Here is a 13,478-nt window from a genome sequence, read left to right on the forward strand (position 1 = left end):
CCAGGCTGCACGGTCGGAGGAATTTACATTTATCAGATAACCGGCACTTTTTTTCTCCTCTGCAATAACTATATATAGAATCCAGGCCTAAAAGTATGATAAAAAAAACCATACATATTAAACAGTTAAAGATCCGTTTCAAATGCATTATTAAAATAATAATAATAATAATAATAAAAGAAACAAACAGCAACTCCAGCAGACACCACTAGAGTTCTCCTACTCCCAAATATCCCCAGCACCATCCTAAACCCTGTTTACCCCAGAAACCTGAACTGTGGACAGACAGAAGAGGGGAGAGAGAGAGAGAGAGAGAGAGAAAATTCAGACACAATAAAACTCTGAGGGGGAAAATATGTGGAAGGAGGAGGCAGCGGCGGCCTGGGGAAGGGATTGAAAAGTTTCCCCCGGCTTTAACTTCTCCCCCCCTGCAGCAGCAGAAGCGGCAGCGGCGGCGGCACAAGGTGAGAGAGACTTTTAAGTCGGGGGAGGCGGGGGGAGAATTTACAACCCTATGGATATTTCTGTGTCTGCCTTCCCGGCGGGGGGGTGTGGGGGGGTGCGTGTCTCACGCGGGGCGGATTTTTTATTATTATTATTTTAATTTTTTTTAATATGATGGAGGATTATAAACATGGCGCCTTAAAAAAAAAAAAAAAAAACCTACAAAATCATGTACACACTGTTCCGAGGGGATGGGGGCAGGGGAAGGGCTGGGCGCCGGGGGAGGGAGGGGGCGATCCTGCCCCCTGGGGTGGCATATCTGGGGGGGGGGGGAAGAGCAATAATAATTAATAATAAAATGTGTGAGGCTGGGAAAAAAGCGGGGGGGGGATGGAAGGCGGGATTTTTTTTTATTCTATTTTTTTTTTGAGTGGGAAGGATTATTTCGTAGCCTGCTTGGAAATCGCGGAGGAGAAGGGGACGGCGGCGGAGCGCGTGTGATTATTAACGGCGATTATATATATTTTTTGTTTGTTTGTTTCTCCACCTTCCCTTGTCGGATTTTGGCTGCGAAGGAAAAAAAAAAAAAAAAGGAAAAATTGAGGCTGGCGGTTTGTGCGCGCCGCCGGGCCGAGCTGCAGCCAGCCTGGGGTCGGGGACGGGGTGGGGACGAGGGGGCGCCCCGGGAAATGCCGCCCGGGGCGGGCGGGCGGCGCGGGCCTGCAGGCGGCGGCCGAGCCGGGGACTCGCGTGAGCGGCGAGGCCGCGCGGGGTGTGGCGCAGCCGGCCTGGCCGCCGCCGCCTTCCGTCCCGCTCCCCGCCGTTCTCCCGCCTCTCTCTCGCTGGAGGGGGGGATATCTGCTTGGCCCCGAGTTATGGCAGCTCTCGGCGCCGGGGGGAGGCGGCGGTCCGCGCTGGCCGGGCGCGCAGGGAGAGGGGCCATGGCCGCCCTTCCCCGCGGGCGGCTCGCCGCCCTCGCCCGCCGCGGCCTGCGACACCCCCGCGGCCTCGGAGCGCGGCCGGCGGCCCAAGGCCGCGGGCTGCCCTGCGGCGTCCCCCGTGGGGAGCTCCCGCGCCCCCATCTTGTGCACGCACAGCGCCCCGCCGCCCCCCGGCCGGGCATTTTGTCCCGCGCCCCCCAGGCCGGCGCTCGCCGCTCTCGCCCGTTTGTGCCCGCGGCTTTTTGTTCAGTTTCCCGTTTTGTTTCTGGCGGGCAGAGGTGGCGGCGCGAGGGCGTCCCCCCTCCGTTTCGGGGGAGAAGTCCTGTAAAATGCTCTTGTTGGGAACTTGGGAAACTTTGTGTGTCGGTTGGGGCTGTGCGGGGCTTCTTTTGCCTGAAAAATAACAGAAGTAATCCAGGATTTTTTTTTTTGTTATTTCGAATGCCTGAAGCAGAACTTAAGGAACACTGGGTTTGGGGGGGGGTTCGAGGAAAGGAAATGGTCTGAAAAGCTACCTAATTTAGCACTGATGTGTTTGAAATTCCATAATCTGACACTTTAACATCTACCCCGGTTTCAGTATTGTGGGAATAATAGTGTTTGTTGTAAAAGGGCTTTTGGGAGACTCTACTGCAGTGAAGAGGATTGAAGATAGGAAATGCCCCCCGTCCTGTTGGTTTTTGTGGCACTTTTGTTGTTGTTCTCTGTAGGCAGCTGCTTCATTCTTTACGGGTGGTCGCTGAGGCGGGTGTTGGGGGCAGCGTGGAAGCGCCAGCGGTTCGGGTTGCAGCCCCGCGCGTTTCCCTAGTCCTTCATCATTCAGCACGAAGGACCTGCCATCTCTCCATTAAATATATATGTATGTGTGTGTGTATAAATTTTGTTACCAACTATTCTGAGCATGCTACCAAAACATCTTTAGGGAGTAGAGCATTTGCTGACTGCTCTTTTTGGCTGTTTTATACAGAATTGAAAGTACCCTCAAAATAATTCCCTCCGTGGATTTATATTTAATGCCCGTTTTTTTCCGATACAGTAGAGTGCACTTCATTTTTCTGATTGTGAGTTTTGTTTTATTGGGAAAAAGAGTTGCTGTCTTGGTGACTGGTTGGTCATCCTGTGGGTTGACGGTCTCTCAGCCATGAAGAGGTGCCTGCAAGTGATGCAAGGTGGGAAGTTTAGCACCAAAGGCGAATGGATCTATTGGAGGACTCTTACCCTTAAAAAATGACCGTGCTGCTCCACCTCCCGAGCTGGATAGTGTGGTGGATGTTATCTGGGCAAGAAGTCAGCTCTAAGGGGGCTTGTGTATTTGGTGGGGGGACTTCAGACTTTAGCGTTGTGCTTAGAAGAGGCCCTTTTTCCACACTTTGAGGCTTCATAGCCCTGACTGACCAGAGAAGTGCATTGTTCGGAGAAGAAATGTAAAGAATCGGGCTAATACTGTGCATAAAGTTTCTCTATATGTGTGTGACTGGTGCCAGTTAACCGCTTCCTCTTTAGGTATGGGCATCCTTTACTGGACTATAGGAGCTTGTTCACGGGGTTGCAGCTGGTTGGGTTTTTACAGCTTCACAAGTTACTGCTTGTTAGATGAATGTGGTGGTTTGGAGTGTGCTCATATCCACACCGTTGCAAACAAGAAGTACAAGGAGCTGAAAGTGTAGCAGTTAGACTGGTGTTTTTAGCTAAAGAAGCACTTACGGGTATTGTTTTTAAATATAAATATGAAAAAAAAAAAACATTTGGTTACTGTGAACTAGAATTCTTGATAGGTTTCTTAGCTGTTACAAACAGTGGGCCGAAGCAGCTGTTCCTAAAATATCAGAAAAACATGAACATGTTACTGAACTAATAACGTCCATGGTTTGCTCTTCCTGAGTGCAAGCAGTATAGGAGTATTTCATGGGTATAATAGCTATGCTCGCAGTGTAAATGCTAGGTTGTTTCTGCAGTCCTGTTCCTGTGTGTCCATACCAATTTGTAGGTAGTAGCTGCACGGAGCAGAAGGACCTGTTCAGGAGAGACTTGAGGCTCCTGCAGAGAAAAAACATGGATCATTGTTTCTACCTAACATCATCTCAAGAGCAAATGAGATAGTGAAAGGCTGTGGAGGATATTTGGCGTCTCCACCTTGCAGGTTAAATATAGCCTACTGGGTGTTGTTAGTGACGTGGTGCTCGTGGAAGAAAAAACAGGGATGTGGATGGGCAATGAATTTGGCCTCAAACTCACCTTGAAGTCACTGAAGCTACATCTAGACTGTTGTGCAATTTTATCAGTGAGCTGCAGCCTGGGGAATGCTGGGCTGTGTAAGCTGCTCTCTCCGAGCTAGGGTGACATCCTTCAGAAACAAATAGATAAAAGCTAGCATTTTAAGATTTTTTTTGTGTGTGTGTGTATTTCTTTTTTTTAATTTTAGGCATCTAAACCTGTTCACAAGTGCCTGCATAATCTGATTTGAGAGAATATTGTCTCATTCCAGAATTTGGGCGATTTACGGAATTAGGAGTGTGGTTGTGTAATTAAGTACGTAAGATCAAAAATTTTGGATATACCTCTATCTTGGATTAATAATTACGACCTTCTACAGAATACTCAGTTTTCCTGAGCGTTTAGCCCTGGATCCTAGAAGTTCGTAAGGACCAACTTCAGAAAATGAATTTATTTGGGATGAGTCTTTCAAAAAGAAGCAGTGGTTCTTGATAGATGGTGTCTTAAAGACTTGTGTAAATTGTGTAAATATAGTAATGATGAACTTGGCCACAGAATGCTGCATTATTCAAATTACTGCACAGATACGTAATGAGTTTATTCTCCTCAACCCAATCAAGTAGTTTGTGTTGGGGCGGAGGGAATTGGTTTTTGCAAGAGCTGGTCGGATTTGTTGGAGCAGATTCTTGCCTGTATATATCTTAAGCGCATGTGTGTATTTATGTATGTGTGTATATAAAATTCTGACCACTGATTTAATTGATTAGGATTTTTTTTCCCCCCTTTCATGTCATATGATTTTAGCCATCTTTGTAGCAATTGGTTTGGAGCTTTCTTATACTGGATTGTATTCTTGATATCTAGGTTTAAAAATTGCCATGCTAGTGTTCGTTTTGTTTTTTTTTTGGTCTACGGTCACCTTTTGCCATAAAACAAGCATGAAACCTAAAGACGTTTCTTCTCCATACGTTTTCTAGAAGACAGTTTTTTAGTCCCTGAATGTGGTGAAAATTGTACACTCCCTTAGTAGTTGGAGCGTGCTGCCCTTGGTTGCTGGGCAGTACGACATATATCATCTTTTATGTAGCTCGTACATTTTAGTCTGTCAGTGCTGCTTGTGCTAAGTGTTGTGAACAAAGATGGTTCTTGTCAGGTTCTGGGAGATTTTTGATCAGTTGGATGTAAATTTAGCTCATAATTGGGTTATTGTTCTAAAGTTTAATCTGCTGGTTGGGAGAATATAGCCTGCAAAATAAGTGGTTTGTAAAGAAGAAGTAATGATTCCATTTTACAGGAATTTCTTAATAAGTTAACTCTTATTTTCCTATAAAAAATGTTTTTAACTGCATATACAATTATTTAAAAGAAGCAAGCTCAATAGTAGTGAAAGTGTGTTCTGCAATCTACACAAAATGCAAAGTGTGCAAAATATTTTTTTTAAATAAAAATCACATCCGTCTTTAAAAGGTCTAATATTTCTCCCCCCTACCAAAACAAACAAACAAACGAAATCCCAATATTCATTCCTGGCTGTAGTGCAGGTAACTGGAAGTTGATCGATGGCTACCAGCGAGGCTGTGTACGGTGTAATAAAGGCTGTGGCCTCTGTCCTGAGCGTGTGAACTCCTGCAGTGCCCACAGCTCTTTGATCTCAGAGGTTTATCTGCGTGCATTTCTGCAGGATCGGGGCTGTGTGAGGCCAGTTTTTCAGAATTTTCAGCTTTAGTCTTTTAGCATCATTTTATCATCTGTTTAAACCAATATCTGCCATTGAGTTAATAAGCAAGATTGAATTGTGGGTTTGGGTGTATTATTTTTGTTCTTGACTAAACCGTGAATATTGAATTAGGTGAAGAATCTTTCTCCTTTTGTCTAGGTCTCACTCAAACAACAAGAAAAATATATGTAGTGGATTTTTAGCATTATTTTTGTTTAAAAAATAAATGCTCCATTCAATTTGACTATAGTGTTCCATTAAATATATAAAGTCAAAGCATATATAGTTGTGCTTGATTTGATACATATCTGTGTAAGGAGGTTGTAATCAGTTTCTTTAAATATACAAGCTAATAAAGGGTGGACTAACTTGAATCATAAAACTATGCTGGAATAAAAGCAGATTTCCTTATGTTTTTAATAAGATTTGATACATCTTTTTATGTGCCTATGTGTTTATCCTCCTCCAACAAGAACAGTTGTTCTTTATGTCTGTGGAGAGGCTGCGGTGGACACGGTGGTGAGACATTGTGACATGTTCATGAATCCAAATTAAAACTCATAGGGTCTAATTTTAGGCCAGCCAGCTTTAATAACATTCCTTCAGAGCTTATTCCTACTATTCCTATAATACCATATAGATAAATCCAAAGTTAACTTACTGGGAATTTTGAAGACGTTGTTTTTGATTTTCTTCTAATCTCTTTCTCTCTGTTGTTTACCACTTCACAAAAATAGAGAAACTTTTTTTGTGAATGAGTGGAGACATATAATGCATTAAAATACATCATTGGATAAAATGGCAGGCTTAATATTCATAATTTCAAAATGACAAAAATATTAACAATTATAAGTAAGATATTATCAGTATGGCAACAATGAGAATACCTTTGAATATTTCAAAAATGACAGCATAAAAATTGTAGATGAGTGATAATGGCACTTCATGAAGCTCTCATTTGTAATATATTAAAAAATTCTCACAAATAATTTTAGCCTTAGAGAGACTGAAATCTTAAGTGCTAAAATCCATGTATTGACTAACAATGTCAAGCATACCTACAAAAATAGCAATAACGCTATTTCTTCACCTTTATGCACAAACTGATTTTTTTGCATGCAAAGAACAATTCTCATCATTTTCATCCATAAGAGGATATTAAAAATTTGAGCTCTGCTGATTTAAAAGAATAGTTTGAAATATCACTGACTGTGTGCTTCTCAGTTTTCTTATGCTTCTTTTCTTTGTTAGTGTGTTTCAAAATAAATATGAAACATGGTGTATGGTTTTAATAGATAATTAACTTTTTAGTTATAGATTGCCAGGGCCTGCCAGGCTTTTTGCCAGGCTCAGAAGTGGTATTTTGAAGACTGACTTTTGATGCTTGGGTCTTGAGCACTTACAGCACAACATATTAGCTGGTCTTTAAAAAGACAGGTGGATGGGATGCGTGTAGGGACTCGCAGGATATTGTACTTAGTTCTCCAATTTTAGCAGAGTAATTCTTAACACTAGGTTTTGTTGGAACCTTTTGGAACAGAAATGAGATTAAACAAAGTGGAATTAAGAGAAAATAAGTAGTAGAGTCCCAAAGTAACTAGAGATTATGTAACATACAGAAAAAGAAAAATAAGTTTCATAAGTTTTAAGTATGTTTATTCCTCAACAAATCTTCAAAAAGGTCTCAGAGAAAAGAGAGCTTATCTTTCTTAGCAAGCTATTAACATTTTTTTTTAAATGAAGTGTCACAGTATTTCTTCATTTAGGGACAGGGGACTTACTATACATACCTGTTTACAGATATGGATGTTCCTCAAGTCAGAAACCAAAAAACAGGCAAGTCTGCACTGAATTTGTACTTTATTACTATTATTTCCTTCATTTCCATAGAGGAAAACTTCCGAAAGGAGGATCCATGCCTTGCTTAGTAAAATTGCAAAGTTTGTGCTCACCTGCACAAATAAGAGTACAAATTTTACCTCTGAATGATGGATTCTTATTTTTCAGATTTTCCTTTTAATCTGTTAGTAGTTTTGGGTATCGGTGTCTTCTGAGCCACCATTGGCCTTGACTGGGACAAGTTTAAACATAGTGTTTTTCCATAATCCCTTTTCCTCAACTAGTTACTTAAGATTCAGGTTCAAAGCTGTACAAAACCAATGCGAAATAATTGCTGTTGATAAAATGTAATCATAGCTCACTAAATACTGGTAGTGATGATGAGTTGCAGAAAATTCACTGTTACCAATATATTAATGTTAATGTAATTATAGAGACCTTGGTCATACAAGCACTTAATAAATTTATACCGTGGTGCTACTAATAAACTTTTAGATAAACAGAAAAAAATAGGTAGGACTTGGAACATACTGATGAATAAAGTTTATTTTTCAAAAAATATTTTTTAATTGAAGACCTAGATAGAACTCCAGTATTTCAAGAACCCAGTTGCTTCTTTCTTTATTTATTTGTCTAATTTTATTAAAGAGAATATTTTAAATACTTTTACTGGAATATTTGATGTTATATAGGCATTTTTCGTGTGTTTAAAATATCAACAGCCTGACTACTGTTATTCTGAAAAAATTTTTGTACATCTTAACTTTGTTCCTTTCATGGTACTGTAGATTCTTTTACAGACCAAAGAACATGTAGGAAATATAACCTCAGTGGGAACAATTACAAATTTAAAATTAAGATGAGAGAACATGGATAACTTGCATATTTTTCTATTAGTGACTTCTGTTTTTTTTTTTTTTCTGTGTATCTTACAACCTGAATGTTAATTATAGAAAGACTGAATTGTAAATAAAGGGAACTGCTAAAAGAAGAAATATACTAATTTTTACTGGGACAGTTGATAGAACTATCAAATTAAAGTTTTATTTCTCTATTATGAAAACTAAGAGACAAAACCCAAGGAAATCAGAATTTTAGCATAGTTTTTAAGTTACACAAATCAGTTATGAGAAAGCAAGTTTAATTCTCAAGTGATTTTGTGGTTCTTTTGTCTCAAAACTTATACTTAAAAATGCGTTTTCCCAAAATAGCCTTTATATATCCTGTTCATTACCATTTACCTGCTAAATGTGGACAGACTATACTGTGTTCTGTGCAGGGAGGCGCTTGGGAAGAGTAAAATTTTCCTTGCCTTGAGCTTATACTCCTTCTTTGTTGCACAGTTCAGAAATTTCAGTATAACTCTTTCCTAAAGCAAAGGTTATTTTCACAGCAACCCTACTGACACTGTTTTTGGCTTTATACAAATAGAGCTGAGGTTTTAGAACATTCCGAAGAGGTGTCTAAGAACCTTTTCTCAGGAAGCTGGATGTTTTTGTCAGTCTTGCTGTTTGTGCAAGCAGACGCTTAAAGGTAATAAGGTACCCTGAATTATCTCCTTTTGTGGTGTATTGAATAATCTGGCATTGATACCAATGTTTCTGAATAAAAAGGGAGAATTTAGTAACTTAGATAGTAACTTTAGTAAGCTTAGAAAAGAGCTTTCTGAAAACTTTTGGTGTTGGTTAGATGAGGGGAAGAGTGTGAGGAGATGTACTCATTGCTTTATGGTAATGGACGTCAGCTGACCTCTTGATAAGTATTAAAATATTGTTATATTAAAAAACCAGGACTGATTGATTTCTTTCGGAATAAGGGGTTGCAGTTCAGCTGGCACAGCTGTGTACCCAGGAGCATTTCAGAATGACTTTGTTGGAAAATAAAAAGCACCACTAATCCCCTCCCAATGTAGTTACCGAATCTTTCCATTTTGTAGCTTCCTGCATTGACCTGAAGTAAATAGACTTACAGTATTTGTTGTAGAAAAGAGATTCTTCATTTTCCTGCTCGCTTTCCAGTCAGCTGGCACTCAGAAGGCAGCTTTATACCAAGTGTCCGGATTGCAGACGTGCTCTTAACTTCCTTCTGATTCTGGACATGAGGTGGCCTCTTGTCATTCAAATCGTCCCTTCTAGGAAATACGGACTCTCAGTCGAGCACCTCCATGTAATGGTTTTATTAGGTTTTCTAATCTGTGTTGGCTGCTTTATCTGAATATTTTGAAATAGTTTTGTAGAAATAATGCATTTACAGACAGTCTACATGTGACCCTAACCTATATCACTAGTGTCTGAAGACATGGCTTTTCAATAAGGAGGAGAGTTTTCTCCTTCATGGTGACAAACGAAATACTGAAAAATATCAACAGTAATTTGATGGAGCGGATGCACTGAGCAGAGGCGCATCAAAGAGAGGGTAAGTGCAGCAGTGTTTGCTGTGCTGAGTTGGTAGAGGAGCAGCTACAGTGGAATGGCGTGGTGTCCAAATGTCCACTTGGCTTCTTTTGGGTGAAAAGTGCCGTTCTTGATCAAACTTGTGTCTCACATAATCCAGAGTTGTGCTCCAGTCGTCACCAGCCTCAGGTGTCTCCTTGAAAGCTGCCTCCCTTGACTCAATGTTCTGCTGCAGGAACCTGGAGGATACTTTTCCCCCTTATTAGATTCTAAGCAATGGTCATGAGATGTCGGTTCCGGCATTTCTTTTTGTAAACATTTGTTTGTTCCAAAATTCTGTTTTAAATATTTTGAATTCTGTTTACTATAATGAACATTTTAGCTAATAATGTTAAAGTTTAATCCTTTTTGGGTGAGACCTATTCTTTTGTTGTCCATGGATGCCTTGCAGCCCTGCACCGCAGTGTCCTTCCATGTACCTAGAGCCCCTTCCTCTAGAAGGCCTACTTGGTCCTGCAGCATTTGATAGAGAGAAGAGCACCTGAGTTGGGGGTTAGCCACGGGCCATAGTGGATGTCTGTGGAGTGCAAATAAGAGCTGGGAAATCTGTGTGTAAAAGCATGGAAAGAGTTTGGCAAGAAGTGTGCGTTAAGTGAGAAGTCCGGGTATACACCTCGAAACAAGTCTGCGAGAAGGGGCATTTCGTTGTTGAAATCATGTGGCGCAGCAGCCATGGCCTTAGCAGGCAATGTGAATTTATACTTGCAGAAATCTTCTCCTGAGTGCCGGGGAATGCGAATATATAATGAAGTGTGTGTGTACGAGTGACAGAGAGAAGGGGGTGAGCGCGCATGCACATGGTTCCAGGCCTGATGGATTACATGAAAAAAACGGGAATTGAGAGAACGTTGCTTTAAATTGACGTTCATTATCTTCATGCGTGAGACAACAGTTCACTTTGGACCAGATCCTAGCGCCGTTATGTTTCCGGAGCGAAGACTGCTTTTTCCTTGAATGAGGTTATTGAGTACAAGCCTGGCAAACATGCTCTGATTTTGGCAATAAACATACATTGTTTAGTGACCATATATAAGAATAATACCATTTTATTTCTTCGGGGCAGACATGGATTTTTTTTAACTGAACAGTTATATTTCCTTTGAAATGTAAAGTAAGATTTAGTAGAGATAGTCCTTTCTTTTGAGTCTCTAATCTTTTGCCTGGAGAAGCTTGCAGCCATTTTCTTCATTCCTGCTGCATTCATTGATCTAGCAGTTAGATTATTTGAGCACACTGCAGCTAGGTCAACTACCTATTGGATACTGTTAAATAGATAAAATCCAATAAGCCAAGCTATATTACTTAAATATCACTTTTGGAAGGAAAAATAAAAAAACCTATTCTTAAAATAGGCTTTTTCTTTTGAAGGAAACAAAAGCACCAAACATGTCCTTTAAGATATAAACAGTATAATGGAAAACACAATGTGAAGTCATGGTTTTATAACATTATATAATATTACTCCTTTTTTTTTTCTGCAGAGTTTGAATAGAAATAAAATGCATTCTGTAGCAAATAAATATCTTCTTGGTCAGTTCTGTTTCTATAGAGAGTTTTGCGCTATTAAGTAACTAGAAATCTACATGGTATTAAATATTTTCATAACATACATGATTTGCAAGTGTGACAGCCACATTCTAAGAAGATGGTTCTAAATAATTACAATTCTGAAAATATTCTCATAATTGCTTATTCTTTAATTAATATCAGAAAAATATTAAAATTGTATTTTTTTTTAGATTTTCAGCAGCAAGGAAACAACTTTTCTGAACCTCAAGTGCTGCTTTGTACAATAGTAGAAGTCCGGTGATCTAGAAATATAAAAGGAGAGTTAAAATGTGGCAACTACTAATATGTGGCAGCGAAAAGAAGGGAAACGAAGCCGTGATGCTTTTAAGTGTCCAGTATTTTTTGAGAGGGAGCAGCTCTGACAAGCAGCTTGTCTAAAAAGACAGGGCAAAGTGTCTGGTGGGGATGCAGCTGGCAGCACTGCTTTGAGAGAGTCACTGTTGTGTTTTCTTTGGGAAGACGATGAGGACCTGTGGATGGGGAAGGATGCACTGTGCACATGCCGCGTGTTTGCCTCTGTAGCCGGGAAAAAAAAAGAAAAGTGGTAAAGTTCGGCTTCACAGCAGCAGAAAATGGGAGTTGAGTGCTAATAAAAGGAAAAAGTCAGTTTTAATGCAATGTTCTTGTGGATTTCTTGGTAGGCCTCTTGGAAGAGGCTCAGGGTGGCTGAGGTGCAGTTGAACGTGTCGCTTCGCAGCAGCGTTAAGGGGTATCGTCCACTTGTGGCCCAGTCTGTGCAGGGGTGCCAGGTGACTATCAAGCCAAGAAACCACGTCCGATATCGTAGCAGGTATCGAACCTGTGCATGTTGGCGTTGCTGAACTTAGGAAACAAAAGTGCTCCTGGCAGCTTGTAATTGCATCTGGGAGCGGGAGCGTTTCTTCCGAGTTGCACAGAATTAATGAAATTAACCAAGCTGCCCAAATCGGTGGCCTGTTGGACGCTGCCGGCAGAGCCGTGCACGCCGGGAGGAGCGCTCGGCTCCCCAGGTGCCGCGTCGCGGCCTTCAGCGCCGCCCGCGTCGCGTCGCGGGCCTCAGCGAGCGGCGGCCGGGGGTACCAGCCGAGAGGCGCCTCTTAATGAGGCGCTCGCACCCGTGACAGGTACCTGGGATAATTAAAGGCAAAAAAGCTCTTTCTGGACTGGCTTTGGAATTTCCTGTGCAGTATGGATTTACGTGGTTAGGATTGTGGATAATCCAAGCTGCCTTAATGATCCCTTGGCGCTTTCCACAAGATTAAGGACGTTTGCCCTGTCGTCCTGGCCAGATTCCAGTTTGGGTGATTATATTCTGGCTACCTACATTTTCTGTGAGGTTTCATCTGGATTTTGTTACTGTTATTTATTTACATAGTAATGCAGATGTACTTGGCAGTTTATCAAATAACAGTGCAGGCAAAACAAGTTATGAAAATCACTGCCCCAAATAATATAGTATTTGTGCATGAATAGTGTGGCATGGATACACTATGCAAAGAGTAGAAAATGGCACATACTGTAACAGGGTTCACAGAAAAGGTGGATTTTGGAGTTTCTGAAGAGAAGATGAAGGCCAGATCCATGAATATGATTTTCCTGGTGTAAAAAAAGAAAGCAAAGGGATGATGGAGACAAAGTGGGGTATAGTGGGAAGTCTAGACAGATCTGAAAGGGATGCAAAAAGAAGCACAGGATGAAGTGTAGCAGGGAATACTGTATAGAAAATGCTTCTTAAAAACCTGGTACACCATGGGTTAAGCTGTTGAGTAGTGCACGCAGCTAAACATAAGATATATTGCACAGCAGAAATGGATATAATTCACTGGTGGGTGAAATAATTCCTGTCTGCATTATAGTTGAAACTATATATATATTTTACAATGTTATTCTAAGAAAATAAGATTCAAAACAGTAGATACTGGCTTTTTGCCCAGCATCCACGTTCACTTAATGATAGTGGTTTGATCCGCAGCTTTATAACATGAGCTTGGGCGCGGGTTTTACATGTGTATGACAAGGGAGGGGGAGTTGGATTCTGCGGCGGTTTGAGTGTGCAAATAGGGTTGGGGCAGTGGCAGATCTGCACGTGGCCAGCCAGCCAGTGCAGAAATGTTCCTTCTCTGCGTACAAAGGCCCATTTTATCATCTGTCACTCAGTATCTTTAAGATCCTGCAGAAATCACAGTAGGAACAACTCGCTCTATGTTGCTGTGGAGTGGCAGCTAGGTGGAAAAAGAGAACCCAAGCCACATCCTGTGGTGGAAAGCTGTTCTGCAGAAATACACACTCTGTGGCATCAAAGATGCAAGTTAACTCTTAAAA

The 13,478-nt window shown here is 41.2% G+C and overlaps 1 protein-coding gene across 1 annotated transcript in view; it reads left to right on the plus strand.

Moving 5' to 3' along the window:
* The first annotated feature begins 257 nt into the window (after positions 1–257).
* Positions 258–13,478, plus strand: part of ZMYND11 (zinc finger MYND-type containing 11) — a 97,859-nt gene continuing 84,638 nt past the window's right edge. The window contains exon 1 of the mRNA XM_010220144.2: positions 258–464. The gene's annotated coding sequence lies outside the window, so the exon portion shown is untranslated. The remainder of the gene's footprint in view (positions 465–13,478) is intronic.

Source organism: Tinamus guttatus, unplaced genomic scaffold (genome assembly GCF_059628265.1).
Source record: "Tinamus guttatus ecotype Peru unplaced genomic scaffold, ASM5962826v1 Tinamus_guttatus_pri_ptg000225l, whole genome shotgun sequence".
Classification (NCBI taxonomy): domain Eukaryota; kingdom Metazoa; phylum Chordata; class Aves; order Tinamiformes; family Tinamidae; genus Tinamus; species Tinamus guttatus.